The following is a 5,898-nucleotide window of genomic DNA, read 5'->3' on the forward strand; positions in this document are numbered from 1 at the left end:
GACGTCAGCTGACGTCATACGTCTGGACTGGACGTAATCGTTGGGGAAAAATAAGCGATAAATATTCCTGGACTATTAATATTCATGACAAATGTGTGCTTTGTTTTAAAGATGTGTTATTTGAGAAAAAAAAATTGAAAATAAATTTGACCTTTGCAACATATTTATACTATTGGCTATGTTTTATATTCATAAATGTAAGTTTGTCAATACCCAACCTGTTTTTTGTGCCTTTAAAAAATAATTAGAACTTTACTTTAAAACGCTTTCTACCTTTAACAACCAAAAAACTATAAAAAAAAAAAAAAAAAACTATGATGCTGTGCTCCAAAATTTGATTATTTACGGAATTTATGTGAGCCTATGGCTTTTCACAAAAAATATATATATATTTTGCATTCTATTTTAATTGCTTTATTAAGTTTACAACCCCCTGGTGCTGTTTTGTACTGTTTTTGTACTTGTTTTGATTATTATTATTTATTTGCTTGTATGTTAATGTTGCATATTATAAATAAAGATTTCTACAAAATAAAACATTTTTTTTAAAAAGCGATAAATATTCCTGGACTATTAATATTCATGACAAATGTGTGTTTTGTTTTAAATATGTGCTATTTGGATTTACACAGTATGATCATGTTACCTTTGCAACCTCTTTATGCTATTGGCTAAGTTTTATATTCATAAATGTAAGTTTCGTAATACCCGACCTGTTTTTTGTGCCTTTTAAAAAAAAATAGAACTTTACTTTAAAAAGCTGTGAAAACTATGATACTGTGCTCTAAAATTTGACTATTTACGGAATTCATGTGAGCCTATGGCTTTTCACATTTATATATTTTGCATTCTATTTGAATTGCTTTATTAAGTTTACAACCCCCTGGCGCTGTTTTGTACTGTTTTTGTACTTGTTTTGATTATTATTATTTATTTGCTTGTATGTAAATGTTGCATATTATAAATAAAGGTTTCTACAAAATAAAACATTTAAAAAAAAAGCGATAAATATTCCTGGGCTATTATTATTCATGACAATTGTGTGCTTTGTTTTAAAGATGTGCTATTTGGATTTACACAGTATGAGAAAAACATTTGAAAAGGAATTTTACCTTTGCAACCTCTCTATGCTATTGGCTACATTTTATATTCATAAATGTAAGTTTCTCAATACCCGACCTGTTTTTTCGTGCCTTTAAAAAAAGAATTTGAAATTTACTTTAAAACGCTTTCTTTCATCTAACAACCAAAAAGCTGTGAAAACTATGATGCTGTGCTCCAAAACTTGACTATTTACAAAATGTATGTGAGCCTGTGGCTTTTCACATATATCAATCAATCAATCAATCAATGTTTATTTATATAGCCCTAAATCACAATTAAGTGTCTCAAAGGGCTGTACAAGCCACAACGACATCTTCGGTACAGAGCCCACATACGGGCAAGGAAAACTCACCCCAGTGGGACGTCAATGTATATATTTTGCATTCTATTTTAGTTGCTTTATTCAATCAAACAATCAATCAATGTTTACTTATATAGCCCTAAATCACGAGTGTCTCAGAGAGCTGCACAAGCCACAAGGAGTTAGTAAGTTTTAAGTATACAACCCCCTGGCGCTGTTTTTGTACTTGTTTTGATTATTATTATTTATTTGCTTGTATGTAAATGTTGCATATTATAAATAAAGGTGTATACAAAATTTAAAAAAATTACAAATTACAAAAAAAGCGATAAATATTTTTACTGTAAAAATGTATAACTAATAATTGCATTATATTGTTATCTAATGTGTGTTTGAGAAACGTTATTATTTGTATTAATTCATTAATTGATTTATTTAAAATGAGTGTTGTCGACAAACTGCAGGCAAAATTAGATTATTGAAAGTAAGGCCTACATTTTCTAATTGGCTTAATGGTTTACAATTATCAATCAAATCTTGGAGGATGATTAAGAGTACAAAAGCCCTTGAATTGATATATTTATTAATAAAAAACATTTAAAGTGATTTAGGTAGCCCTTTTTGTCTTTTTTTTTTCTCATATTTTTTGATTATTATTATTGAAAGTAATGCCTACATTTTCTAATTGGCTTAATGGTTTACAATTATCAATCAAATCTTGGACGATGATTAGGAGTACAAAAGCCTTTGAATTGATATATTTGTTTAAAAAAATATAAAAAAACATTTAAAGTGATTTTGGTAGCCCTTTTTTTCCATATTTTTTGATTATTATTATTTATTATTATTTAATACTCTCTATCTGTATTTGCTTTTGGGTTTTTTTTTCCTTGACACGTTTCGCTGATGTTGAAATTGCCTTTGACTTTTGTGTGCATTATAAATGTATGTTTGTTCTTAAATAAATAAATAGAAAACTAAAAAAAAAAAAAAAAAAAAACTTTATATTCACACTATAGCAAGATCAAGCGATCGTAAAACCAGAAGAATGGGTTTTGATTGATTGATTGTTTGAGACTTTTATTAGTAGGTTGCACAGTGAAGTACATATTCCGTACAATTGACCACTAAATGGTAACACCCGAATAAGTTTTTCAACTTGTTTAAGTCGGGGTCCACTTAAATTGATTCATGATACAGATATATACTATCATATATACTATCATTATAACAGGAAAAGTAATCGTAATGCACGTTGATAAACATATTAAAGTAATTAGACTTTATTTGTGCAAAAATCGAACATCGTTTATTCGTATACATCGCAGAAAGAGAAAACAAACATTGCATACATTAGGAAGAAGATAGTAAGGATGTGAGAAAAGTATATATTCCGAGATACAGCATATATAAGTGTTTGGCGCACAGGGGAATTGTTTTGCTTAGATTGCCACATTAAAACAGATGAAGTTGTATTTTTTTCTTTAATTTCTTAATTTATTTTTCTTAATTTATTTTGGTTTTTCTACAAAACCTGGTCTTTCCGGTTTGCGAAAACGCTGACGCGAATTACTTTCGGCGAGGCTGGTTTATAACTTCCGGTTTGTCGTTTCCGGTTAACATTTTAAAAATAAAAGCTCAGCCGGCGGTGTTGATAAATAGTAAGTACAGTAACACGTACAGTTGCGCTCAAAATTAATCAACCCTCATTCATAAATCTATTTTATTTCTGAAATGTTCTCTCTTCAATGGATGGTCGATTTTAAGAAGTATAGTGACCATGTTGTGCACATTTAATTTTTGTTGACATCCTTAAAATTCTTTTTTTTCTATCACATTCAGGAAACCAAAAGAAAACAACATGGACAATGGTTGGTATAGCTAACGCCATGTATGTACATGACAGTTTGAACTAAGTTAAAGTATTTGCTTTATGTTTTGTTTACATCACATGTGTCAAACTCAAGGCCTGGGGGCCAGATCTGGCCCTCAACATCATTTTATCTGGCCCGCAAACACCTAGAAATGATATGTGTCAATAAAGTACTTCATATTTTCTCACTAAATGTAATTAATTGTTTTCATTTTGACAGAAAAAATATATGTACTGCTTGAAATTGCATACCTTTCAAACTTTAATAGTATCCAATATTGCAACAAATATTACAGTATATTAACATACTTTCCCAAACATGTTTTGGTCTAAATAAAAATACTTAACTTTACAGCAAACTACCCATCAAATGAATAACAATTACAATAAATGTTACGCTGTTCTTTACAGCATTTACTGTAAATTGGAAAAAACTATTAGTTTTTTGCGTTAAAAATTATGTTGACTGAGCTGCCGGTTTTTGACTGTAAAATCTACGGTTGTTGTTTTTAACGGTGTATTACTGTAAATATATCAATCAATCAATCAATGTTTACTTATATAGCCCTAAATCACGAGTGTCTCAAAGAGCTGCACAAGTGAATAATGTATGAATTAGGGTACAACACTGTTTTATTTTCATAAGTCGTGCTAGGCTTTTGCTTTCCAGCAAATTGTCTTTTATCTCAGTCCGTCACTCTCTCTCTGGCTCCCACTCCAACTCCAACCCCTTGTCTCAGTCCGGCTGCTGCTAATAAAGGCGACAGGTGATTAGACGGTAGAAAAACTGGCAGCTAAGTTGCCATGAACAACATAATGTTGTAAAAACCATTTAACACAAAAATTCTGGCAACTAAGCTGACAACTTTTTCCGTAACTCCCCCCCCCCCCCCCCCAAAAAAAAAACTGTGGTACTGTTTTTTCCATTTACCGTAAAATGTTGTAATTTTTTTTTTTTTTAAACACCATATTTTACAGTAAAATTTTGTACATGTAAAGTTTTTACTGTAAAATCGACAGTCTACTTAAAACAATTTATATAAATAATAATGAAATCCAGAGGCAAATTCATACATTATTCACTTGTGCAGCCCTTTGAGACACTTGTGGGCTATATAATTAATGTCATGAAGTGGTGGTGACGAACCCCTAGATGCAGAGATGACAGGCTTGGTACAAGAAAACATGGTTTTAATGTTAAAAAAAAAAGAAGCAGGAAACTGAACAAAAATAAGAGCGCTGACAGGAAATAACACAAACAGAGGTAAAACTAAAACATAACCAAAACTGTCAGTGACAAGCCTGACAGTAGCCCCCCTTCCAATAACGGATACCAGACATTCTAGAAAACCAAAAGAGTCCAAAGTCAAGGGAGGGCGGAGGGAGGACGAGGCGGTGGGGCACCAGGCCTAGTGTCCCCGCAACCAGCAGGGAAGAGTCAGGTGGCGGCGGCGAGTTGAACGCCGCCGCAATTGGCGAGGCGGTCGCCCATGGAATGGCCACGTCCGTGGAATGGCCACGTCCGTGGCTGACGAGAGGACCGCATGAAGCACGGTCGGCCATCAGGCCGACTGTGCTTCATGCCAGCTGGAGCTTGCGGAGGCCACGATGCTAGAGATGCTGGCGAAGCTGTGGGGCGGCCCGCTGGCGAAGCTGTGAGGCGGCCCGCTGGCAACGAGTAAGACGATGTCGTCGGCGTGGGCGTAGTCAGCGACGAGGAGGGCGGAGTCAGAGCAGCAGGCGGCTCTTCTGCCGGCGTGGGCAGAGTCAGAGCAGCAGGCGGCTCAGCTGCCAGCGTGGGCGGAGTCAGAGCAGCAGGCGGCTCTTCTGCCGGCGTGGGCGGGGTCAGAGTAGCAGGTGGTGCTAGCCGTGGTGCTAGCCGTGGTGCAGCAACTGGTGCTAGCCGTGGTGCAGGAAGGGTTGCTAGCCGTGGTGCAGGAAAGGGTGCTAGCTTTGGAGCAGGAAGGGGTGCTAGCTTTGGAGCAGGAAGGGGGGCTAGCCTTGGAGCAGGAAGGTCGTCTGCCGGCGTGGGAGGGCTCACCGGGGTTGATGGCGTCCACAGGCCCCCCGGGGTGGATGGCGGCGTCTGTAGTCCCACCGGGGTGGATGATGGCGACTGAGGCAGATCCACTGGATTTAGAAGTAGCTGTGCCTCCCCAGCTACACAGCTACTCATAGCCCCCCCCCCCCCCCCCCCTCAAAGGACAGATCCAAGACGTCCCCAAAGAGGGCCACAGACGACAGGGATGGATGGGAGGGAGCTTGAAAGGAGTCATAAAATCTCTTCCATTCGACCATCGTTGCCAGCATTCCTTCAAGCCTCTCCGCCATAGAAATCTCCGCAGGGTTCGTATTTGGCTGGAGTATTCTGTCATGAAGTGGTGGTGACGAACCCCAAGATGCAGAGATCACAGGCTTGGTACAAGAAAACATGGTTTTAATGTTAAAAAAAGCTTGGAAAACACAAACCAGAAACCAGGAAACAGCAAACAGGGACAGGAGTCAGGATCCAGTATTATACCTGAATAAAGTCATCTAGATGATAACTACACTGTTTGTATGGATTTAATTGAGTTTCTATGTTCATGAGTAGAATTGTATATATACTGTTAATTAATTT

Source organism: Entelurus aequoreus, linkage group LG10 (assembly GCF_033978785.1).
Source record: "Entelurus aequoreus isolate RoL-2023_Sb linkage group LG10, RoL_Eaeq_v1.1, whole genome shotgun sequence".
NCBI lineage: Eukaryota > Metazoa > Chordata > Actinopteri > Syngnathiformes > Syngnathidae > Entelurus > Entelurus aequoreus.